This window comes from Ambystoma mexicanum, chromosome 1p, assembly GCF_040938575.1.
Source record: "Ambystoma mexicanum isolate Mex_15411 chromosome 1p, UKY_AmexF1_1, whole genome shotgun sequence".
Taxonomy (NCBI): domain Eukaryota; kingdom Metazoa; phylum Chordata; class Amphibia; order Caudata; family Ambystomatidae; genus Ambystoma; species Ambystoma mexicanum.
This window is the reverse complement of record NC_090921.1, coordinates 1,099,163,218-1,099,190,386: the sequence shown is the minus strand read 5'-3', so window position 1 is coordinate 1,099,190,386 and position 27,169 is coordinate 1,099,163,218.

The window sequence follows — 27,169 nt, the reverse complement described above, 5'->3', positions numbered from 1 at the left end:
ATCTATAGGACTCCTGATAACTTGCTCCATTGTGATTGGGCAGCTAACACCCCTAGACATAAATCCCCATTTTAATTAGCGGCATGCAGAATGGACACCCATGTGCCTGGTGTCCCAAGTTTCACCCTGCCTCCCTTCCATCAATCAGTATCTTAGGGCTGTGTGTCAATTAGTTGGCTGGGTATGGCCTCGAAACTGTAGCCTCTTATCGGGAAAAATTATAGCATCCTCGGGTCCTGGATGACATCAGGCGGTGGTACTTCTTCGCGCCTGGCTGATCACGTGTTAGTTCACCATGAATCTGCTTCAGTTTCCAGATTTTTGTGCATTTAATTCTGTTTCAGCCTCGCCACCTGCATGGGCCCCCCTTATCTTGACCTTCATGGGGCAGGCTGGTATGCTCTGAAGTTTGAGTCTTGTTAGCTGACGCTCTCCTCCCTTCCTCTGGTTGAACTCGACTTCCTAGGCATGAGCCGCTCTTTGTTGAGTTTCGATTCCGCTCCTTCTCTTGCCTCTGGCTGGGATACGAAACTTGGCCTGTCAGGCCTCTGGCAACCTGGGTACATTTCTGCTTTTACAAAATGGAGTCGCACTTGTATAATGTGCCTTATTGAGGTAGATATATAGTGGCGCTTGCCGCTCTAATCTTCTACTAAGCATTGCAAGCAGTATTGTTTCTTTAGCCTCTTGCGTTCCAAGCCTATTTACTCATGTTTAACAGGTCGGTTGCTTCCATCTTGTCTTGTAGCAACGTTTCCTCACGTTTTAACATCGTCTCTTCTCTGTGTCCATTACATTTATTTTCGTAGTTACTCGCACTGGCGTGCTTGTCTTTGATAGCCGCTTTTGTTCATTCACAAGTCTGTTCAGGCCCTTGTGTCATTTCCACTGGCCTTCCATTAGGGCTCTTTGGGTCTCTTCACGGACCGTCTGTAGGTACTCTTCGTTTCGTATCAGCGGCTGGTACGGCTGTCTGATAGGGTACCGTGCTGCCCAGGGTTGTCTGGTTATGGGCGCTTCAACAGGTATGGATCTTCTGATGCATACCGGGCAGAGTCCCAGTGCAGCTCTTTGTTGATTAATTTGCTCCTCATACGTCACATACCTTGGCGAGTATGCTCCTGGTACCTCGAACTGAGGGGATGGGGTGCAGGCCATATCTGGGACCTCCTCTACACTCCCCCCTCTGGTCGGTTCATCGACCACTTCTGCAATCTCTTTTGTACTTATTTCCTTTGGTTCTTCAATGTCATGTTCATCGTCATCAGGGTTTGTACATGATGGTGTGAATGTGTGAGTTTTTGGAGTCCATATTTTTATCACCCCTTTCAAACTCCCCTCATCTTTGTTCCATGTCATTAGCTAACATTGTCCATTTGGACTGCAGTAGATCCATTTTCCTTCATATCTTCTTCGTTTCTTAGGATATGTGAACCTTGTTCCTTCTGGCACAAACTTGCTGGCCTTCACAAAGTCTCTTATTTCTTCATCAGTCAGGTCTCTGGGTTTCCACCCTGGCTCAACATCAACCATTATTTTCATCCCTATGGCTTTCATCGCCGTTTTACTGGCACTGTGTAATGATTATCTTGATAACACAAAATCCTAGCAGTACCATTGCTAGTAAAGCTCCCAGAAACTTGAATATATCTGCCATCCATTGTGGGACCCATGAGAACAGGGCCCCAAACCAGCTGTCATCGTCCACTTCATCACTTTCATTGATCATCTGTTTTTTCAAGTTTGTCAACATACTTATGGCCTCTGTTAAGGTTCCGTTTTCTTCATTGTGTGATGGTATAAATGTGCAACATGATTCTCTGATTTTTGCACAAACACCTCCATCCATTGCTGTGATCATGTCAAGCACATATCTGTTTTGGAGGGTCATCAGTCTGATTGCTTTCAGGTGTTCTTTGATCACATTAAATCCTTTTTTTTTTATTTCATTTAGTTTTTACAAACTTTTCAAAAACTTTTACTTTTACAGTTCTCTATTTCTCATTTCTGAAATCCTCAAAAAGAACACTCAAATAAAATAGACTGGTAAAGAGGGCGCTAGAGGGCCATCCAAGATGGCCGCTTAGGTCAGAGCTCCCTCGTAGCCCCGCATCAATCTTGGTTAATCCTACGGATCCTGGCGCCACCGACCCCCAGTTTCCCGGTACACGAACTGCTGATGTCCCCAGCTGTGTCACCCCGAAGTTTCGAGTGAAATCGGAGCTCCCAGCCCAAGACTCGGCCCGAGAGGCCCGGCTGCCGTAACTCGCGGGGTCGACCACTCGGCCCCGCGCTCCAAGAGCAGAGCTCCCCCACTACAGACCCCGATGCACCCCCCCGGCCGCCCACGAGACGGGGGCCAGTATGCTGGCAAGGAGTCGACAGTAGCCCGAGAGAGCCGGCGAGAGACCCTGACCATCCCCCTCCTCCCGCCAGGAACCTTCGCCAGAGCGGAAGAGTCGGACATAAGGCGCTTGGGCCTCCCCCACACCCGGAATTGGCTTCTGCGGAGCCGGCACCCAGCTTCCCAGCTCCGTGGAGCGACAGACCCCGGAAGACGGCCAGCCGCCCAACAAGAACCCCCAAACCCACCAGGCGGAGACGAGCGGAGGGGTCGGCCCCGGGACCCCGGCAGGTAAGGAGTGGTGGAGTAACAGCGCTGTTCCCCCCCCTTCCGCCTTCGGAACTGGGCGGCCGCCGTACCCGCAGTGGCAGGGCCGATCAAGCAGCGAAGCCACCCCTGGCTAACCAGTCACTCCTGCAACCCGCTGGGCCCAGACGGGAGCGGCGCCCCCACGCACGGATGTCCTGAACCCTGCCACCTGGGGCGGAGTACCCTCCCTGTCGCGGACCATCACACAGCCCTGTACTACGAATCGGGAGCGCAGGGGGCTGTCCACCACTTCACCCCCTGAACCAAGAGGAGCTGGCAGAAAACCTCTGTGAACCTCTCTCGTCAAGAGCCAGCATAGCACCTGAACAGTCAACCCCCGGCACGCATAATGGGCAACGCACATCCTACGCCAGTCTTCCACGGAATCCCACCAAGGGGGCAGCGCTATCAGTGGAAAAGCATGGCACGCGACGACGTCCAGCCCTCGGCCCGCATTGCTGATCAAACACCACATTCATCCAGCCGCGGCCAGTCCGATCCGGAGGGGGACCCGAGGCACGACCTGACCACCTGCAGCCAAGATGGGGAAAAGCGATAAATCTCAGAGGAAGCTAAACTTTGAGAGTGGCCTGACCCCCAGAGCCCCTCACCAACCTGAAGATCAAGCTTCATCGTCTGAATGTTCCCACCAAGATGGAACGGCAGAGAACCCCTTTGAAATCAAAGAAATCCTCCTCGACTTAAAAGCAGGCATCGGCAGACTGAGTAACAAAATGGACGGTCTCGCGTCCAAAGTCGACCTCATGCAACACCGCCTGGACTCCCAGGCCGAACGCCTAAACGAGGCGGAGCAGAGGGTGTCAAATCTCGACGACAGTTCGGAAACCCTCACAAACAGAGTTTTACAGTTAGAATCGCAAATGAAACTAACAGCCGCCAAGTGCGAGGACCTCGAAGGTCGGTCGAGGAGGAATAACCTACGGATAGTCGGTGTGAGAGAACGTCAAACGCAGGAGAAAATGGAAGACTTCGTGGAAACCTTATGCATCACTCTATTCGGCCGCGAGGCCCTATCGCGCCTATTCATAATCGAGAGAGCCCACAGGATTCCCGCGACGAGACCGGCCCCAGGGGCTCCTCCTAGACCCATAATAGCAAGGCTGCTGAACTACATAGATCATGACTCCCTGCTCTGCCTCGCCAGAGAGAAAGGCGATCTGAGCCACGATGGGGACAAAATCCACTTTTACCCCGACTTCTCCCCGGCAGTTCAAACACAAAGGAAAACATTTGCAAGCGTTAAACAGAGACTCCACAACAGCCAACTGCCATATTCCATGCTTTACCCAGCACGCTTGAGAGTCCAGCACGAAGGAAAGGTCCAATTTTTCCAACCCCCAGATGAAGCAAATTTGTTCCTCGACCATCTGGGGCTCGCTGATCAGAATCAGGCTCGCCCCAGACCGCAAAGAGATAGAATCCCGAGGAACCCTCCTTAAATGGGTGGACACAGAAGGGCACAAGACCCGACACAGCTGCACTGAGTGGGCCAGACCAATTACAGCGGCATAAGTCGGGGCTGGGACACTTGGGAGACCCCAGGCGCCCCCAGCTCAGCTACCGTTAAGTTACTGTTAGCCTGAGTGGGGTCTGCCCGCCGAGGTGTGGAACGCACGTCTCGACATTGCGACTCCTAGGGCCGTTTTGGTTTGGGGTTGGGTAATTTGGAACCTCCCGGTGAGCATGTTCAAGGTTGCCCACCCTTGGGAGAGCTACGTTATGGGCCAGTTGGGGATTGCCCGAAGTTTGATTATTACAAAGTTAATGGAGAAATCCAGCGCCACCAGTTCCCGACTGTCCCGCTCTCTGCCTGCTCCCTGCTCATTGCCATATTCATCATCGCATTGTGACCCCCATCCTTCACACACAGACCCAGTCAGCAGCTCTTGCTCAACCAGACCACGGCCGCCCGCTGATCTAGATACGGGATCCGAAATAAAAGCAAAGCCGCCCGTTCAACGTCTTAACATGGAACATAAGAGGAGGTAACATCCCAGCTAAATCTAGGAAAATCCTACACTATCTCAGACGACATGATGTAGACGTGGCCCTGATTCAAGAGACGCATTTTACGCCAGCGAGTGACCGCCAGTGGGCCAAAAGCTGGAGCTGCCACAGATACTTTTCATCATACTCCACTTACTCGAGGGGTGTTGCGATCCTCATACACAGGCAGCTCAGTTTCCGGCTACTGCACACGGCAAAAGACGAGGAAGGCAGAGCACTACTGGTGAATGGCATCGTCGCCGGTCAGAAAGTGACCTTTGTCAACTCATATGCTCCCAATGTGGATGGCCATAACAACTTCGGCTGGGTGTTGACACAGCTCTCCGTGCTTGGCCCTGCCACGGTCGTGTGGGGCGGTGGCATGAACACGGTTATGGACCCTACGAGAGATAGATCATCAGCCATACATCAACCAACCTCAAAAGCTGCTATCCAAATAAAGGAAATCTGCAAGGCATTTGATTTACAGGACACATGGAGAATCTCCAATGGGGAAAGGCGTGAGTGCACCTTTCATTCTACAGTCCATAACACAAGCTCCCGAATCGACTACTTTTTCACCTCAACCAACAGCACCCTAACGTGTGGCCGGTGCCTCATCCACCCGAGAACACTCTCGGACCACTCACCAATCTTCCTCAAGCTTCAGCCAGCCAGCCCTACCCCACCGCTACAACGCTGGCGCTTCAAGCAGGGATCACTACGGGACGAGGTCTTTGCCTCCGAATTAAGAGAAGAGATAGACGTGTTTTTACGAGCCAACCTGGTTTCGGTCCCATCGGCAAGCTTAATTTGGGAATCCTTTAAATGTTTTGTCAGAGGAGCCTGCCTCGCTAAAGAAAACGGCATCCTCAAGCTCATCAGGGGCGAGCTTGCAAGCAGCGAAAATAAACTAAAACAGCTCGAAACTCAGAACGCGAACAACGACAACCCGGAAGCTGCAGCGGCATTGAAGACGGAATTGCAGAAATTCAACGACACAGCGGAGCGAGAGGTCCAATTCTCCAAATCCGCCAATACGGCGAGGGCCAGAAACCAGGAGCTTTACTGGCAAATCTAATTAAAGCCGACAATAAACAGTCCCAAATCGAAAGGATCAGAACTAGGCAAGGGGAAGTGGTCCACACTGATGAAAAGATAGCGGAGGAATTCGGCCTATTCTACCAAGACCTCTACAGTGCCAAGCTACCGAAAGATTTGCACCTCCCCCTGGAATATCTGGAAGACACAGAGCTCCACTGGGTCGAACATCATCTACGGGAACCCCTGAATGAGCTAATCTCACAAGAAGAGATCAAAGCAGCCGTAAAGACCCTACCGCCCTCCAAAGCACCAGGCCCTGACGGCCTAACGGGAGAATTTTATAAGGCCTTTGCAGAACCCCTGGCTCTGGTGCTGGCAGCGGTGTACGAGGAAGCGCTAGAGCTTGGAACCCTTCCTCAATCTTCGCATGTGGCCAATGTCATTCTTTTGCACAAATCAGGAAAACCACCAGACGAATGCGCCTCGTATCGCCCGATCTCCCTGCTCAATCTGGACAATAAAATCCTTGCTAAGATCCTGGAGAATAGATTGATGCCCCTGATGCCTGCCCTAGTACTAGCAGACCAAGCTGGTTTCATACCTGGCCGCAATACGACCTTCGGCATCCGGAGAATGTTTGGAATCATTGAGGCATTAGACCCTACAGGCCAGGCAATCACGGTCCTGCTTGATGCAGAAAAAGCATTTGACTCAGTGGAGTGGCCGCTCATGTTCATGGTCCTCACCAGAATGGGGCTGGGGGCCCGCTTTATCAAACTGGTCTCTCTCCTGTACACCAACCCACAGGCCAATATCACAGTGGGCAAGGCAAAATCAGCAGCAATAAACCTGCAGCGCGGCACGAGGCAAGGATGCCCCCTGTCAGCACTAATCTTCGCTCTGGTAATGGAGCCACTAGCTTCCAACCTGCGGGAACTACGCCAACAAATGGGACTCACCATCGGCCCACAGAAACTAATTGTGTCCTTATATGCCGACGACGTAGCACTATTCATAAGAGATCCTGAAGTCAACCTGAACCCGGTCATGCGGGAAGTCATCAGATTCGGGGCAGCCTCCGGACTGAAAATCAACCACTCAAAATCAGTCGTCTTCCCACTGACCAGGGACACGAAATAATTCGCCGATGACTTCGGACTCGAGTGGAGAACCTCGAGGGTCCATTATCTTGGAATCCAACTGTCACTGGACCCACTAGAGGTATTCCGGGACAACTATGAGGAGGTGTTTAAGTCTCTACAAGACAAGGTCACGCGCTGGAAGACACTCCCACTGACACTTTGGGGCAGAATCTCCTTAGTCAAAATGGTAATGCTGCCAAAATTACTGTATCTTTTCAACAATATCCCGCTGCTACTACCACAATCCTTCTTGAAAAGGCTGAAAACCTTGGTTCTGGATCTACTGTGGGCTGGAAAACCAGCCAGAGTGGCACACACAATACTGACGCTTCCCGTGTCCAGCGGTGGTCTGGCCCTCCCAGACATGGAAAAATACTTCTGGGCAGCCCAAGCGCAGTACCTCAGCCATTGGTACGCAACGCAAATTATTCGCCCCCATGTACAGGTCGAGAGGGCCTTGGCAACACCCAACTTCATAACCGCTGTGGTATTCAGTCGGCTTCCCGTTCCCAACCGCACAATGAACGTGATGCTTACAACATACAAGGTCTGGAAGTCACTAGCAAACAAACTGGGGGTGCAGATAAGATACTCTCCCCTCTTGCCAGTTAAGTTTATTCCTGGAATCCCCCTAACATCAGAGAAAGTGTTTCACCAGTGGGTCGACAAACTACACATACAATCCCTTGGTGACCTATTCACAGAGGAGGGCTTCCTGACCCCTCACCAAGCCAAACAGAAAGGGGGTGACTCAGCACTGGACGTGTTCCTCTACTTCCGAACCCGATACACTATGCAGACCCACCTGCCTGGTTTCCCGAGACAGCCACCGACCTGGCAGCTACTGCATGATGTCATTCAAGCACAGGGGGAAGGCAGGCTGACCACCGGAACGCCCCCCGTCAACTCAAGAGCGAAAACGAGATGGGAACGAGCACTAACCACAAGTATATCAGAGGGGCGGTTGATTGGGACTACATTCCTGAGCAGAATCAGAAAATTTCACTTAACTCCCGGCTCAAGCTTATCCATTTTCATTTCCTCCACCAAACCTATTATACACCGGAAAAAGCTAATAAACACCATCCCGACAGCCAGGCAGAATGCACGAGATGCGGTATTCAATCGGCGAGCTTCGTGCACCTGGCATGGGAATGCCCTGAAGTAGCCCCATTCTGGAACCGAGTGTTAGACACGACATCCGCAATCGTGGGTGAAGTAGTACAACCGCGATACACAGCAGCTTTGTTGGGGATGACGAGGTTGCTTTCCATGCCGTCGAGGAAACTGACTGGTGTCCTACTGACACTAGCCCGCAGGAGAGTCCCCATGGCATGGGGCCGCGGCCCCCCGCCTTCCTACACCGCATGGCGGAAAGACTTACTTTATTACCAGGTCACAGAAGCAGATTTCATAAAACTCCTCCCGCTTCACGTGCGCCCGCCCGACATATGGGGCCCGCTGATATCCTTCCTGATAAGGGAGGCCGACACCTCCTCAGAGGAACCACTATACACTGGGAACACACCCAGATGCAGTCTTAACTCGGACTGACGAGAATTACCACTGGGTCGCTGGGAGGCTGAAACGATGCACAATGAGGACGATGCAGAGATGCAGCGGGGGTGGGGGGGGGCTCGGAGGGAGGCGGGGGGTTGGGGCACTGGTTGAAGGCGTAAAGTTAAATCCACCCTAATGTGGGTGCGTATTTGTATGATGTGTTGAAAGACCAAAAATAAAGGTTTAAAAAAAAAAAAAAATAGACTGGTCAGTAGTGAACTTGCACTTGACTCGTCGCATTTTAGATCATGTCTTACGACCATTGAAAGAGTTTGTGTGAATATCTTCCTTGGTTGCAGTCTTCGTTGTTTGCTGAGTGGATCTTCTATTACTTACTCTTCTATTGGGTTGTCTCATACTCCCCATACGGTGTTGTCGCCTCTAGTTGGCTATGCATTTGTTCCAAGAGCAATCAACAGTGATCGGCTCTCACCAATATGAAGGTGCTTCCACCATTCCTCTAAATCATATGTTTGTACTCTGCTTCTCTCCTTTCCGAGGCAGTTTACACGTTGAATTTTAAGTTTGGTACAACACTAGACTAGATGTTTTAGATCTTCTTTTTCGCTTGCACAGAACCTACATTTGGAATTGTCCACAGGAATCTTCCTGCGATGAATTAAGACTTCTTTGGTTTCGTAGATGTTCAGATGAAATTTCAAGTATAGCCTTCTTAGACGTTTACAGGGTGACAATGTTAAGTAGGACGGAAGCGTATTGCGTCTTTTAACTTCTGTAGGAGTGTTCTGCATAGATTTTTGTGATGACCTTTGTTCATTAATTTCAATCCAGTCCCAGTCGGGCAACTTCTTTTTAACCAGGTTTGGATTCCACCACAACGTTTTTTCATCTGTGCCCAATTGTGCTAGTGTCTCTCTGCACTGATGTTTCCAAAAATGCAATGCCGATTTTTCCTGTCCTTTTTCCTCCAACAAGAATTTTACAGATGGGAGGTTTGCCTCCACGTATGTCTTCCTGAATAACTCCAGTTTATTCCAGGTGATTCTTGCATTAAGGGTGGGGACTCCAACCTCAAACAATACACAGGCTGTAGGTGTACTTAAAGGGATCTGAAGAATCCTTTTCCAAAAGAGACTTTCACATCGGGCCCATACTTTGTAATCACACCCAAACATGTTCTCAGCACCGTAAACGAGAATTGGAGTCACTTTACTTTGATAAAATCTCCTTATCGGCTCGTAAGAGAAATTGCCATATCTTTGCTGTAAGATGGTACCTTGAGTTATTAATAGTTTGCAGTTGTTTAGGAGTTTTTTTTTACCATTGGGGTGTCGTTGATGTTGGAGTTAATCGTGATCCCTAGATATCTAGTATGTGGTACCTGGTTTAGTCTGTTTGAACCTATGGACCACATTGTTTTTTTTATTTATGGATCTGCCTCTTTGATTTCCTAATATTAAGATCTCCGATTTGGCCACATTGATGTCAAGGCCTAAATCTACGGTGAAGATTTTGAAAGCTGAAAGTTTTCTTTGGAGACCGATAGGATTCTCATCTAGGATCACCATATCGTCCGCATACATAATGTGATTTATTGGCACTCCGTTTAACTGTGGTGGAAATGATACGACAGCTGCCAGCGCCGTTCCAACTTCGGAAATATAGAAGTTAAACAAGGTAGCCCCTTACGGGCATCCCTGCTTAACACCCCTCTCTGTTGATATGGGGTTGGTTACGTTTCCTTCCCGATCTAATCTCACCTGGATGTAGGTGTTGGAATACAGCTCTCGGATGGCGTGGATGAGGGTCACATTGCATCCACTTTCTTTAAGTTTTTTCCACAGGGTTTCTCTGTCCACACCATCAAAGGCATTCGCCATGTCGATAAACGCCAGATATAATTTTCGTCCAGTTCTGATGACGTCAATTTTTAGCAGGTTCAGTATAAGAAGGTTTACACCACACCCAACACCTTTAACAAATCCCGACTGACGTTCGTCATAAACTTTCTCATCGCGGATCCATGTGGTCAATTGGGCTAGCAGCATCGAGGCGAACACTTTCCCCACTACATCCAATAAGGCAATTGGACGATAGTTTGCCGGGTCTGAGCGAATACCTTTCTTGTAGATCGGGACAATAATCCCAGATTTCCAAGTCTTAGGAATTTTCCCTTCCTTTTTTATGGCAGTGAAATTTGTGTAACAGAAGTCTGACCATTTTTCACTGTTTGCCTTTAAGTCTGCATTCAACAGACCATCTGGCCCTGCGGCACGAGAGGTGTTACATTTCCTGATGGTAGTTCGTATGTCGTCTCTTCCCATTTCAATTTCCCACTCTTGACTTGTCTCCACTTTTGTCGGAATCGAGATTTTTCTTCTTTTGAATAGTTTTGTGTAGTGATTTTCCCAATCCTTTTCTTGAACTGTGCTTGATAGTAGTGCTTTGTCAGCGTTCTTTGCATCATTGATAATGTCCCAAAAGCCTCTTATGTTCTTTCGGTTAATGCCTACAACATTGCTTCCGCATCCCGTTGTTCCAGGGCTGCCTTACGCTGTTTGCACCAGTTGTTATACATATTTTTTTCCTTTTTTATTTGCATCGTTAGGTCTTCTTGTTTTAAGGCACGTAGTTTCCTTATGCTTTTTCTTGACTCTCTCTTTCTGACTGCTACGTCTGGTTCGTATTTGTGTTTTTGTTGCACAGGTCTCGAAAAGGATGTTTTTTTCTTGACTTTGTAGATCTCAAGGAACTGTTGATATTCCGTTGACCTAAAGGGATTCTGATCTTGCGCTTCCTGTATCAGTTCAGTGATAGTCACAATGTCACACTGGTTTATACGCAGTCTGTTGCGACCTGGAACCAGGGATAGATCTTGTCTCCATTGCCTACGTTCCCTTTTGTTAGAGTTGTTCCATTCCGCTACCACCATATTGTGGTCACTGTAGTTTGTCGTGATCACTTCAAATGAATCGATTTCCTGGAAAATGTTGCCTGAGACGAACATATAATCCAGTATTGATTTTTGGGTTCCTCGTGACCAGGTTGGTCTGGCTGGAGTGTCACCTTTTGTTCCTCCATTCAGCATTACTAGATTTCTTAGCATCATCTCGTCAAGCCATCGCTCACAATTTGTTTTTTCGCTGCGATTCCTTTGTTGCTTAGATTGTGGGTTCTCGATCAATTTCATATTGAAGTCTCCACATATAATTATTAAAGCTTGTGGTTCTCTCACTAGTATGCTGTCGATTGCGTCTAAGAAGTCATCTTCGAATTTTAAATGCAATTTTGAGGTTGTGTTCTAGTAGACGTTAAGAATGTAAATAATCTGGTTATCTGATGTTACCTTGTTCACTGGCTCAATGCAAGTCATTTGAAGATGGGGCGATATGTTCCAAGAGTTTTTGATTCTCTGGCCGCTTTCTCTGTTTATCAGGGTTAACCGATCTGACATTGGACGACCTTTCTCTTTACAAATTGCAGGATTGAAAAGTAACATCGAAGCCTTCTACACACGGTGTACTTATTAACCATGTTTCCTGTGTACATATGATGTCTGCATTCCTCAGGAACATTGGTGCTGAGCTCAGCAGATGGGTAAACCCTCTCATATTCCAAGAGGTTATTACCAACTTTTCCTTTTGGCATTAACTCATTGCTGATCCATTTAAGGATTTTGCTATGAGTGGGGCTCCTCATCCGTAGACGAGATGTCCTTACCCGTCACCATCTGTGGATCCTGGCTGTTCTCCACTGTTATTTTGAATTTCTTCAATTTTATCTCTTCTAGTGAGTGTTGTGCGACCACATCCTCATCTACTGAATTTCTTTTGGCTAAGTCGTGGTCTTTCTTTTTTGCACTGTTATCCAGTTGAGTGGGCAGCTGTGAATCTTTTTGCTTTTTCTGCAAACCCTTGTCAGCTGAGTTGCCACTGTCGTCTCCTCCCAAAGCACTGTCAACCTCATATACTTGGTAGCCAGCGTTCAGTAATTGTCTCTCATTTGACATGATCTGTTCCACAACCTTTTTTTCTCCAATGTGTAGCAGAACACATTTTTGGTTCGAGTCTGCTATTATTTCGACCCTTTCAAATTGAGGACTCTTTACAGATCTCAATGCCGGGATCTTTTGAAATATCTGTAATACTGTGTATCTATTTAGCGATGGGTCGCTTTTGTTGCAGTTGATTTTTTCCACCAAAATTCTGTATCTGATTGCTTTGACGTTATTGGTAGGTTTGCTTTCTTGCACACTAGGATTAGAGGTTTTTCTTCCGTTTTCAGAACTTGCTGTTGCAGCAACTTGAGCCTCCTCCATAAATTTACCTGTCGAACCTTTCTTGTTTGCATTGATCGCCGTTCTCGGTATGTTACACCCGATTGGATTTTGTTGATGTTGCATGCTTCTTATACGTTTTTCTTCTAGCGTAAAGAAGCGTTTGACGGTTCCCTCATTAGGACCCTTGTTCTTTAAGGGAGATTCATCTTCTTTTGGGGTTTGAGGCCAGGAAAAGGCTCTCTTGCCTGGTTGCCCCATATCCTTTTCTTGCTCGGGTTCCAACAGGGTCTTATCTGTCACGCTTGGTTCTCCTTTCTTTTTTTCTTGGTGGTGTTTGCTTTACTTTCCTCGTCAATCTCACTAGCACCTTCAGTGACCACGCCATCGTCCACCGCTGAACTGTAGGTGGACATATTCAGTAATTCCTCATCCTCCTCATCATAATTTTCATTCTCCACTCCGGTTTTTTGTTTATCCTCTTTTTCCGTTATCTCTGTGGGCTCGATCTTCCTCGAGGATGGCAATTCAGGGGCCGTTGTTCCGTCGGCCTTACTGGACTATCTGTTGCACTTTTTGCTATTTGTGCCCGTAGGTTCAGTATTGTTTACTGTAATAGTTAGCACTTTTATGTTCCGAAAAAAGTTCGCCGAGCTTTGTGGATTTTTGTTCTTCTGTATTTGTTGGTTTTTTTGATTTCTTTTTGCATTTGCTCTGTTTTAGAGCAACAGCTCGGCTCTGCATGTTTTGTCCAGTGCTCTCTTTTGCTTTTTTGGGGTCAAAGATGTCAAACCACTCGGTTTCGTTCTTTTTTTCGATCAAGTCGTCAGCTTTAGAATTTACAGGAGGAGTCCTCACCTCTTTACCATTTCCACATGCCATTGGCTCCTCTACGTCTTCATTCTCACTTCCTTTGTCTTCATTTTCATTTTGACTTATCTCCATATGGTCCATTTCTTCAGACCTCCCTTCTTTTGGTGATTAATCATGAGGTATGGTCTTCACAACTCTATCACTCCCATTGCTCTCTATCCTGGTGACTTTGTTACTATTTCTTTTCCCCTCACTGCTTCTCACTTTATCATCCACAACAAGGACCTTTTTTTTGTTTGAGTCCTTTGGACTGTCGCTCAACACAATGGTTATTTCTGAGTCTATTTCAGCACGGCAGTTCTGGATCGTCTTTGGTTTTGTGAGCCGAGGGTTTAGTTTTGACGTTCTGTCCTCTGATGCAGGATCATTTTTGTTGTCTATTAAGTTCAACGTACGTCCTAATTCTAAACTCGGCTCAGTTATTTGAGGGACACACGTCCCTGCTAAGTCCGTTCTATATTCTCGATCTTTTTGGAGGAGCATTAAAGCATGTTTCGTCACTTCTGCCAGGAGTCTTTTGTCTTCCGTTGTCGTTTTTAGGGATTCTCTTAGAGCCGTTAGAGAGATGTCATTGCCTCTTCTGGTTGTCACAACTTGAGCCGTCATGTCTAGCAGATCTAGCTTGAGTTTTACGATTTTTGAGTTCAGGAGGGCGACCAAGGTTGTTTGGTCCTGGAGGCCTTCGTTTAAGTTTTCATAGAGTTTCAATAACGGTGCTACTGCTATAGTTGTAGCTGACATCAGTATCGGGCTCAACTTTCCGACTATAGTTTCTACTAGCTTCTTTTCGTCCGTTGATGTTTCAGGAGTCACCATGTCTAGAGGATGATCAGACTGTGGACTTCTCTTTTTGGGTGACGGCGTGTTTTTTACATTCTCCAACTCAGATGATCCTGGTTTTGTCATCGGCTTGCACGGGGTCCCCGTATTAGGCGTCGTACTCTGTCTTGAGTTTTTTAAAAATCTTTTATTTACACCATCGTGGTCTGAGTCCGAGCTTAACTTTCTCCAGCTCCTTTTTTGTGAGACCATAATCTCATCATTTCTGGTCTGAAAGGACGGTGTGTTCTCTTCTAGAGTCCTCATGTCAAGTAGACTCTTTTCATTGATCACTTCACATTCAGTTTGCGGAGATGACTTTCCGCAGCAATTTATTGTTGGATTTTTTTCGTTGCTTCGATATGTTGGAGTTCAGTTCCACAAGGTCTCTCAGTACTTGATCAGCAAGTCCTACCGAGTCTCTTCTGCGGGGTGGCTCGGCCGTTCTAACTTTAGATGTTCTTTCCTTCCATCCCGCCACACACACCATTTCCTCACAGGGGACCTCTTCTGGCGCCCCAATGATCATATTTCTAATTGGCTCTACAGCAGAAAGATTTGTGACTGAAGATCTTGTCGTGTTGCCCACTAAGTCATTTATATTCGCCTTTTGGGCCTGGTGCTTTGTCTCTTTTCCATTCCCCTTAAGCATTGAGGCCTCTCTTGTCCATGCCAAGAACTTTAGTGATGAACCGTTGTGAGCTGGTATAGAAGACTCATCTAAGTGGCCTGGAGAGAGCCTCTTTGAACGTCTGTCATAGATCGGGGATATCTCACTTGAGGTGGCTGGCGTCACTAGAGCTGTCTCCTCATTATGGTTCGCAACATTTATTATTCAGTAGTTCATTTAAGTTTTTATCGTTCCTTTCGTCATTGTGTATGGCCTCCCCCTCTTGTATGTCGTCAGAGAGATTTCTGGGCTCACTCAGAGCTTCAGGAGGGTCACAGGTTGAATTCACACATGCCGACCTCCTCCAATCAATAACATGTGTATGTTCTTCTCTCCAAACTGGGTGTGGGAGGTAATTGACATTTGATGATGACTCGGCATGGGCATGGGCACAATGAACCATGGCGGTACATACATCCAGCCTCGATTCTGAACTATCTTGGCCCCCCCTTTTTGCATACGGTTCATCTTCAGCTGTCCTTGCCAGGTCCATGGCTTCGATGGTTAGTGACGGGGTGGGCGAGGGAATGATACCTCGTTTTGTGCCACTCTCACTTCGTACTCTTAGCGGCACCCACTCTGCTGACTTCTCAGTATCCCTTTCTGGTGATTCATCTAGTTTGTCCTCACATCATCGCTATCAGAGTCTGGCTCATCACTGGCTGCGGTAGCATTGTCTGCACCTTGAGTTGACACCCGTCTTAAGTTGTTGAGGGCCCCGAGTTGGGTCGACGGGCCCGCGGGCGTCGTACATTGAGTTTCGTTTCTCACGTCACTTTCCCCCCTCACGCCCACCGGTAGCAACCCTCCTCTTACTGGGGAGGGGTGTTTAGCATGAGAGTTCGGGTGTTGGGGATTGCTATCCCACGCTTAGCGTACGCTCGCGTGTTAGGCGGAGCGCAGGACCTCATCCTTGATGCTTTCTAAGTGGCCCCGGACCCCCCGCAAGTTCTCCACACTCCCAGTAGAATGCAAGCCGCGTTTTTCCTCTACAGAGTGGATACGTTTGTTTTGTGGCTTACTTTTATTTCAGTCCCGGGATCAAAGAGGTTGCTCCTCCGCAGTCTCCCGTTCTCTGGACACGCCGTCAGCGCCAAACAGCCGCACAACAGCCAGTGGGCTTGACTCCTCCGGGCTTCACGCCGCAAGGGTGACTCGAGTGCAGTCTTGAAGCCGCAACCAGTCACGTGATTGCACACGTGGGTCCCACCAGCTCCGCCTCCTCCATGAGGTGGTTGGGGACTCGGCAAGAGCCCGCTTGGCTCGCAGTGCCGGGAAATGGAAATAGAAACAAATCAAATGAATAACGTTCTGCTTCTCTGAACTGCTTCTTTGAACGCTCCTTCACTCGAGCAGAATGCAACCTAAAATCCTTTTATAGTGGTATTGATGGTCTGGAATAACTCCCATCTGGTTATCTGCAACCATTTAGCGTTCACTCTAATTTGGATGTGGGGCAGGGGTAGTGTTGTGAATACTATTGAGGTGAGGCTGAACAGCCTGTGTTCGTAGGGGATTGCATGGAATGCCTCTTCTGATTTGGTAGAAAAGTAATTTTCTCTCTTCATCCTGGATACCAGTTCCACAGATCTCCTTCTTCTTAGATTCTGCTTTCGGGAAACTGTCCAACTTCAGGTCGTTCTTAGGGATCACCAGTGCGGGAACATGGACGTTCACTAGTATGCATATGCCTCCCCGGTTTTTCGGCAGCCTTATGTATGCCTAGGATCCACACGCCCAGTAATGGTCCATAATAACTGCGGTTCCTTGTGTCATTCCTGGGGCTTCAAAGATTTGTCCGCAGTTTAGATTCCCTCCCATCTTCCTTGTGCCATTGTTTCTGAAGCATAGTTTCGGGCTCTCCAGTGGCACTATCTGCAGGGGTCCCCCTCTATCTTCAACCCATTTTAGTAACTTTACTAGCTTTGGCCATAAGGGTTTGCACAGTTTTTGAGAGTTTTCTATTGCTCCCTTGCAGGCTCCAAGGACCATCCAAGCTCGGCAGATTACTACTCTTTCTTCCCATCCATTTGGGGAAACCACTGTTCCCAGATCTGCATTTGGCCTCTGTTCTTCCAGATTTGTGCCTCTTCTGCAGTTTTTCCTTGAATGTTCAGTCTCGGGTTTGTCACCCATCGTGTTCCTGATCCTTTGACGTCAGGATTTTCGTATCGGATCACGTGATTCCTGGTGTGCGCCCTGTTTCTTGTTTTAATGTCCTGGACGTAGCCATCTTCGTCTGGGTAGTCCTTTTCGGTGGCCCATATAAGTGAAGCGTCTCTTCCCATAAATTGTCCCCTGGTGTTGCACATTGCTATGTGTGACATACACTGTGCTATGGGGACATCCATTTCTACAGCCACGAAGATTTTGGATTTGCCCATGCTGCACGGCAGGAGAGCACAGATGAAGCATTCTTCTTCTGACCAACTTCGTTCTACTTCCCTCATGTGCTGGTACCATATATTGTTTCCGAGATGGGCTGTACTGTCCAGGTAATCATTGAGTTCATTGTTGTCTTCATGTGAGTTTCTCTTAATCCTCAATGTCCTTTTGCAGTTAGCTATAACCACATCCCTAAATGCATCTACATGACTCTTTCTTGTTGGAGGATTCTCGGGCATGCTTGTCAGCGGAACGGCTTTCATTACCTGTATCGCTGTGGTAGGAGAAGGTTTTGCGTTTCTTTTCCTTTCCTTTTGTAATGTTTCATCGATGTTCCCCCGGCCGCCATTGGCTCACCAACTCCCCAACGTGTGGCTGTGTCGTAGATCTGGTGCTTGTTAGCAGTGTTCGAGCTGGCATGCTCGTTATTACAGTCTCTGTAGTTCTATTTTTCAGCTCCTCGTGCAGTTTCTTTCCTCTGACTATGAATGGGAACAAATAATCTATCAGTGCTTGCGTTTTCTCTGTGAGTACCTTCGTGGCTATTTCTGTTCTTTCGAGGGATTTTGCTATGCCCTCTCTCCTGGGTTTCTCACTTGACTTCTCTTGGTGACTTCCACTATTTTCTGGAATTGATTGTTTGGCAGGCTGTCTTCCCTTCTCTTCAGCCTTCATTGGAGGCCCTGTAGCCATTGACACTTGCCCTTGTCTGTGTGCATCCTGTGTGTGGGTGCGTGCAGTGGTCAGTGTGGCGTTTTCATTCATTCCGTGCTGACCCTGTCTCCAGCTTTTCTCTTCATTTGTTACCTCAAATGTGTCTAAATCACCACTAATTACATTTAATTTCAGTTTGTTAATTTTACCATCAGGTTTTCTTGGGACTGGAATGACTATATAGGGTCTGGGTGCTTTCGTAGGCCCCAGATGTTCATTCTCCGGTGGGTGCACTGAGATTGGGACACTTAGTGCACCAATGAAGAAGGCAGGTCTGATAGTTAACGATAGAAAGACAATGATAATTACTACGCATATACACATAATAGATTTGTAGGACATCTGGCAGCATTTCCTTCCAGGGAAGCGGGAGCGCCCCTGTGCTGGTGGTAAAACCAGGTTACTGTTCTGTGCCCCCATTTCAAACAAGTCCATAGTCAATTATTTATTCCTCTTCTTGCACTGATCGCGTAGTTCAAGAGTTCATTACTATAAAAGTAACGAGTGCTTTACAAATGTCCCCCCTCTTGTGGGTGCGTTTGGTGATCTCTGGGTATGCAGTGCAGTTCCCTTAGCTAGACTATAGAAAAGGGTTAGGCTAGCAATCTTGGTATTCTTCCCTCCTTCTCTGCCTTTTCCCCTTTTTTTGCTGATGAGGTTTCGAGACAAGTCCGATCTATGAAGGTCTCATCAAAACAGGTCCACCCCTGTTCCTCCAAAACTATCAAGGACCACATCGACTCCTTGGCTCCTGCCCTGGCTGACTTCTGCAATCACTCCTTCGCCTCTGGAGTCTTCCCATCCCCCCTCAAGCACACTCCCTTGTGCACCCCCTTCTTAAGAAACCCTCTTCCGACCCCTCCTGCCCAGCTAACTATCGCCCAAACTCTATCACTCCCTTCCTGGGCAAGCTCCTGGAGAAACTGGCCATCTCCCAGCTCAATCTCCATACCGAATCTGTCAAGGACTCGATTCGGTAGTCTTCATGACCATCAGTCAGGCTTCAGAGCTGCCAGAAGCACGGAAACTGCTCTCCTGAACATCCGTGAGGACCTGCTCTCGAACCTTGACTCTAACACTCCATGTGTTCTCATTTTGCTTGATCTCTCTTCTGCCTTTGATACTGTCAACCATACCATCCTGCTCAACCGTCTCCGTGATAACCTGGGTATCACTGGTCAGGCTCTGGCGTGGCTGACCTCTTTCCTCTCTGATCAACCCTCCCAGGTCCAACTGGGGTCCTTCCTCTTTGACATCTTTTTCTCTACCTGTGGTGTCCCCCAGGGATCTAACCTCTCTCCCTGGCTGTTCAACCAGTATCTGGCACTTCTTGCCCACTGCATCGCAGCTCTCTGCCCCAACTTTCAGTGCCATGCGGATGATACCCAGCTCATTTTCAGGCTACCCTCAGCCGCCTCTTCTCCTTCCCTCGTCTCTGACTGTCTTTCTGCTATCCAGGAATGGTGTGCCGCAAATGACCTCTGCCTTAATGCCAGTAAGACTGAGATTCTACTCATCGGCACACCCACTCCCTCCTTCCCTGCAGCTCTCTGGCCGGCCTCTCTTGGCCCTCTTCGTTCTCCTACCTGCAAAGCAAAAAACCTTGCGGTCATCTTCAACTCCACACTCTCTTTCTCTCCTCACATTTCTGACGTCTCTAAGAAGTCACACTACCAGCTACACCTCCTCAGAGGTATCCTTCCTTTCCTCTCCTTACCCCAGAAGCTCACTGTCTCTAGAGCCCTGGTTCTCTCGAAGCTGGACTACTGTAACAGCCTCTATCTAAATCTGCCTGCCTCTACTCTCCGCCCTTTGCAGCTCATCCAGAACGGGACTGCGAGACTTGTCCTTGGCCTCAAGCTCAGAGACCATATCTCTCCAGAACTGCAATCGCTACACTGGCTCCCAGTGGCTGCGAGGATTAAGTTCAAAACCCTCAGCATTGTCCACAAGGCCTTCTGGGGCCTTGGGCCAAAATACCTTCAACTCTCTCTTCCTAAATATCTTCCTTCTCGAGCTCTTCACTCATCCACCTCCAACTCCTTCAGGGTCAGCCGCTTCTCCAAGCAATGAGTTGGGGGTAGATCTCTCTCCGCAGCAGGTGCCTCCCTCTGGAACAGCCTCCTGCCTCCCTGAAACTTGAGGAGAACCATCTCCGGTTCTGGAAGCACCTCAAAACCTTCCCCTTTGCCTCTGCTTTCTCTCCCCCTCTCCCCTGCTAAAATGACTGAAACTGCACTGAATCTGCAACTGGGCCACTCACCGATCTCGGTCCTTGGCCCAGCCACTCTCCCCTGCACTGCCTCCCTGGCAACCCCTGCACTTCGGGACTGTCTCTGTATCCCTACAGCCCCCTCCCTTCCCAGCACTTGTCTGCACTTACCTTGCACTTTCCACCAGCTGGCCCTTAGTATTCATCTTGTTATTCTACTAACCCTGTACTGCACTTTCCCCTCTCCCTTCCCCCTTGCACTTTTCCCTTCCCCTCTACCCTTGCACTTGCGCGATCTGAATGACACCTGGCCTAGTAGGATCGTTGTCTTGTCTCCCCTTTGTTCCCCCTCCCTGCCTCGTTGCGCCTTGAAACACTTGTGTATAGGCGCATTACAAATGCCATATCATATCATATCATATCACATTCATAATGCATATCTATAGTAGGTAATGTCTCAGTGCACTCCTCGAATTTGCTTTGGTCCTGAGGACATGCTGGAACCAGTTCAATGCGAAGGAATGAAAAGACGGAACTGCTAAAAATCACTCAAAAATAAAATGTTGTAAAAACAAAAATAAAAATAAAAATAAAAGTGAACATAAAAATAAAAATAAAAATGCGGAAAATAGAGGAAAAGGAAAAAAGGAAAATAGAATGGTGTAGTTCTTGTCTCTGCTCTCCTCAATCTGTCCTGTAGCGGAAAACTGAAGAACTGTGTCTCTGTCCTCGGTTTGTCCCACAGTGAAAGTCTTACTGGAATCTCCTCAGAAGTCGATGGACATTAGTGTTTTTAATCTGAGCTATAATGTCATGCTTAGCTGAGTACTCTTCACTGGATCTCTGAGAAATGTGAGTACTTCAACATTGGTTGGTCTACCCACTAGTTCTGGAAAGTTCTCAATGAGGTGAACAAAGACATGGTATGCATATCTGCTGTCTTCTGGTGACAACGACATTCATCCTGTTTTTGTGGTTTCTAGATCATAGGCCTTTCTTGTGATGTGAACAGTCTTTACACTTTCCTGCTGCGTGGATTGCGACCACGTAATTTAGCTTGATTCACACTTGGTTCAGGTATTCATTGTTTCCTGGATCTCTGATGAATGTTAGGGTATCCGTGGTTCTCCCTACGAGTCCTGGGTATTCCTCTATGATGCGAAAGAAGAGCGTGCATGTCAGCTCATCAATGATCACTTGTGGTAGAAGCATCTGTGTCCTTATCACCATACTCGGGCAGTATAATGAAGGCTTCTGCGATGACAGTCAGTAGTTGCCAGATTATTTTCTTGTTGGCTGGATCTTGGACAAAGTCTGTGATACTGGTCACTCTCCCTACAAGCGATGGATATGTCTCTAGCACTAACTGAAAACAGGACAGCACATCTCTTGTAATATTCCTGTTGGGGGATGTCATACGTTCTACAAAACAAAGTCTGGGTGTTGGTTGATTCAGGTGACTGTGTGATGTTCTTAACTTTTGCTCTTAGTTCATCAAAGTCTTGTTTACTAATAATGCTTGGATATGGCTTGATTCAAAAGTTTGTATCATCAGTGTGTTGCGGCTTAGATGTGCGATTCTCTTCTTCACCCTGCAACTAGAATGCGCAGAGTGTTCATTATGTCCTTATCCCCCTTTGCATGGAGAAACTGTCCAGTTTTATGCCACAACTTGCATCTGGGTTCTTTGTCTTGATTTTCCTGCTCATGCATCCTTCTTCGTCATCATAGCTCTTGTCTGCGGGTGCTAAGGGTTCTTCCCCGTTGTCTGTGGTTTCTTCGTGGTTAGATGCAGATTGGGTGTTCTCTCCTATGTAAGGTTTAATGTCATTTATGAAGATCCATGCCCTTCTGCCCTGGAGCTTGACGGCGGAAGGGGTGCAGTCGTCTACGATGAAAGGGCCATTGAATCGTGGCCCATCCCACCTCTTCCCAGTAAAGTTCCTTATGAGCACATTGTCACCAGGGAAGACGAGGGGCGCATGGAGACTTTGCGCGGTGTCTGCTTCAGCACTTCCTGATGTGTTTTACGCTGTCCCCTTTTTGCCGTCTCTGCAGCTGGCCTGAAACGACAGAGGCGCTGGATGTCATACAGTTGAGGTACTCCTGCATCTCTGTTCCCAGAACCTCTCTGGTTGGCTGGGCATCACATCTAGCTCGGGGGGTAAGAGGGGTCCTCATCCTTCTGCCTGTGACTATCTCGTACAGCGTGAGATGATGGTCGGAGCCTGGTCGGTTCCAAAGTGCATACAATGCCAGTGGTAGACAGTGCAACCATCCCTTTTTTAATGTGAGCTTCAACTTGGCTATCCTCTCCTTTAACAGGCCGTTGAGCCGTTCGCATATCCCATTCCCCTCCGGGTGATACGCCGTCGAGAACTTGTGCTTTATAACAAGCGACAAGCTAATCCGTTCAAAAACTGAATTAACAAAGTCGGCCCCATTATCTGATCTTATTACCTCGCACACCCCCCATCTAGGGAACACTTCCCTCACCAGAAACTTGGCAGCACAGTTAGCGTCAGGGTGTGTACAGGGACCTGCTTCTATCCATCTAGAGAATGGACCCCCCACCACAATTAAATACCTGTACCCATTGCACACTTGAATCATGTCGACATAATCGATGTGTAAGTGCTGAAATGGTCCATTTAGCCTGGGGATAACTCCTCTCACTACTTTTAATGTGTGCCCAGCGGTGAATTGCTGGCAGATTATGCAGTTCACCATAAAAAATGCAACGTGCTCCGCTAAATTTGGCATGAACCAGTTCTCTGCGAGCGTGGCAGCTAGATTTTCTTTTTACATGTGGATGGGGTAGTGCAGTTGTTCTAATGCTACCTTTAGCAAGGCGACAGGCATCACTGGTTTACCAGTGCTGTCTTGCCTCCACAACCCGTCACAGGGGTTTAATGAACACCCTCAACGCTGCCACACATGTTTCCCCTCCTGAGGTGCCTCCCCTTGAAATTCCAATAGCTGAATCTGCCCCATGTTACTATAGGCCTCAGGTGTGGCTCGTGCTACCATCATCCTCTCATGGGTACGTGCTACCTCCACATCCATGATTGTTTCATTTTTGGATGCCATGCACTTGGCTTCGTGTCTGCTTCTTGGTTTCCATGTGACACGAAATCTGTCCCCTTGGTGTGGGCGGCGCATTTCATGACTGCTATGCCCACTGGGAGCTGTAGTGCTTTTATCAACCTGTCCAATAAGGCTGTGTGTTGCACTGGAATGCTGCCCGCTCTGAGGTAGCCCCTCCTTTTCCAGCGCGCTAGACCTGCATGTACTGTGGACGTCACATAGGCGGAGTCACTGTACACAGTTACTTCCTGGTCTACATGATTCTCAATGGCGAGTATCAGCGCCAATAGTTCTGCAGCTTGCGCAGAATAGTGAAAGGGTATTCGCGCACTGACGAGTACCTGGAACTCTCCATTCGTTAGGTGTTTTTTTTTCCACGGCCACGCCTGTATATCTTTGTCCGCCTTCTTGATCGATTCTTGAAGAACCGTCAAGGAACACGATTTTGCCACCTGCCAGGGCATTTTCCTTTACCCTGGGGATTTCATCATAGAATTCCTCATAATTCGCACAGTCATGTATAGGTTCTCCCTCTGTGACTGGCTCTGCTATGAATGTGGCTTGGTTCAAAGTTTTACATCGCACTATTTTGATCGATGGGTTAGAGATAATCACTTCATATGCGGATGCCCTCTGAGATGTCAGCGTGCCCTTTTGTTTTTCTAATATGGCGAATAACGAGTGCTCGACGTACAAAGTCATGGAGCACCCCATCACAATGGATGACACCTTTTCAATGGCAAACGCGGCAGCAGCTAGATTTTGTTCGCATTGGAACTGGCCTTTCATGACCGGGTCCAAACTCCCGCTGTAATACTCTAGGGGCTTGTACCACAGTGAGGTTTGCTGAACGAGTACTGCCGTCATAAAATTGCCATCGGTATGTGAGAACAGTGATAATTCCTCTGCATAATTAGGAATCCTGAGAACTGGGGCCGCACAAATTGCCCCCTTAAATTCTGCAAACCCCTTCTCCATTGCCTCAGTCCATTCAATTTCTCCTTTTGTTGCCTGGGCTTTCTTCAAAGCCTGAAGCAAGTGCTTGGTATACGAGCTGTAGTCGAAAACCCATGCTCTGACATTATTGCACAGGCCTAAGAAGCTTTGCAATTGTTTTATCGTGAGTGGTTTAGCTGTGTTCATGATAGCTTCAACCCTTTCTGGGGTTACCTTTTTCCCTTCATGTGAGATTAGCTGGCATATGTACAGCACCTCTCGCTGACAGTATTGTAACTTTTCCTTATTAACTTTATAACCTTTCTCAGCCAGGATAGTCAGTAGCTGGACAGAGTCGCACCTGCATTGTTCCTCGGTGATGCAGCAGATCAGAATGTCTTCCACATACTGCAAAACAACACTGCTTACTGCAATATTGCTTAGGTCCATCTGCAGGACTGTTGAAAATGGATGGAGACTCACAGTACCCCTGTGGCAACCGCATGCTTTTCAGGTGCATTTGTCTGAAAGTAAATGATGTCAGGTCTTGAGAGTCACGGTGCAACAGGATTAAGAAAAACGCATTTTTCAAGTCAATCACTGTGAAATATTTAGCCGCAGTGGGTATGTTGCATAGAATTGTGGATGGATTAGGCACTAGGGGGAATTCGGCTTCAACTATATCGTTTAATGCTCTTAAATCTTGGATTAAATGCCAAGACCCTTCCTTTGATTTATTGACAGGGTAAATCACGGTGTTGCAAGGTGATTCTGATGTTACTAGAATGCCCTGCTCCATCATGGCAGAAATTGTCTTCGCAATTCCTTCATCTGCCTCTCTGGACATAGGATATTGTTGTGCTCTTGGTAAAATTGCTCCTGGTTTCAGTTTTATTTTCACTTCACCTGCCCCCCTCAGGAGGCCTACGTCATAGGGCCCTGTAGTCCATACCGCGGCAGGCACTTGGGCCATGTCGTCATCAAAGTATTCTGGACATAGCAGCGCCAACATCATTTTCTGTGGCACCTCTCGTTTGATCATTTTGACCCAAAATATGAGACTTACTTCCACCCTTGTCTCTTCTAGGTCAGGGTGTTCTTCGAACAGATCGTCATCGGTGACGTCAGTTACTCGATACCCTTCTTCGATGGCGATAATCACACACCATTGTCTGCCTTCGTCATCATATCCTTCGACCAATACCACTTTCCCTCGCACTGCGGCAGATTGTATCACTAAGGGAAATGCGTGTCCCTCCTCTTCGTGCATAGGTACTCTGGGTCTGAATAGAAACTTATCAGGTGTCCTCATAGTTCTATCTGCGAGGCCTGGCAATCCCGGCATGAGCACCCGCACCCCAAATGCGAAGACTTCTGGCTCTAGCGGTATAGCTCTCATGGCTATGCATCCTGAGTATGCTCTGATCATTTCGCACACGTTCGAATAATGCATTCCTGGAGTGGAGCACACTATAGTGTACCGTTCTCGGTAAACAAGATTGTCATATTCAACTTAGTCATTAAGTTCTGACCCAGGATGTTTACTGGGGTCTGACGTGAATATAACAGGGGTACATTCATTTTGCGCTCTCCCACAGAGACTGGGAGTGAGTCTGTAAAGGGAACTCTACTGTGAGCTCCCGTGAAACTCTGAGTATCTATGTCCTCGCCGGACAAGGAAAACTTGCCTTCTCGTATCCATGAGTGCATCACACCCGTGTCAACTATGAAGGAATATTCCTTACCCCCTTTGACAACATTCACCCTAGGTTCCCTATTAGGGTCTGGTGTCACTGATAGGATAGAACACATCAGAGTCCCCCGTGAGCAGTCCTATTTCATATATAAATTCGGCCCACTGTATACTTGTTGATTTCCCCCAGCTCCAGGGTTAACTCCCCCTCCGCAGCTGGTGCCCTGTGACATTTGCGGTGGTGCCTGCTGGGATTGTCCCTGTGGTACGTTCCCCATGTGAGGGGGTTGAACCACTTGCTGTGCACCTCAGGCCTGGCGTCTGTTACTGCACTGTGTGATTTTGTGCAGTGCCCTGCTGCGGGACGGCAGGCTGTTTCACCATGCCTGCCCCCATCCCTTGGCTATTTTACCACATGCCTTGGCTTCTGCACACACGTGCCACATGTCCTGTCATTCCACACAGCCAACACACTGGCGGTGGTCGGGCCATCTGTCCATCTGGCATAGCTGGACTGCCCATCTGCGCGTTCTGAAAGTCACTTTGAGTATTCTGCAAGCCTCCCTGGTTACCTCGAAACCCACCCTGATTACTCTGCCTTCCTCTTCCTCCAAAACCCCTTCCCCTCAGGTAAAATCCTGTGCTACATTGGTTATTCTGGAATGGGTTAGCTACTGATTGCATGCTTGGTTCAGCTGAGCTTGTCAGCATGGCTCCCTCGAGAGATACTTTGAGTGTTTCTTTTGCACCAGCTTTGCTTCCTCACCCTTACGAGTTGCCTCCCTCTTCCGGTTCTTTTCTTGCAACAATCTGCAGTAGTGTGCAATTGTCAACTGTATTTTGGCCCATGGTTTTGCTTCTTCTCCTACCAATTCTTTTGAGCTGCTTCTGCACCGGTTCAGGCAACCCTTGGCATAATTTATGGTAGAATACAGGAATAGATTTCGTCCAAGACTCATGAGTTTCGAGCACCCACGCGTCTTCGGAATTCTGGATATAAATCAACGGATCCTCTGACTCTTTAATTTTCCAAGTCATTATAGCTCCCATATCTGAAGTGTCTGGATATAGCGTTCGCAGCGCTTTCCACACCGCTGCTCTACAATTATTAAATGGCGCTCCGTCATGGGAGGTGTC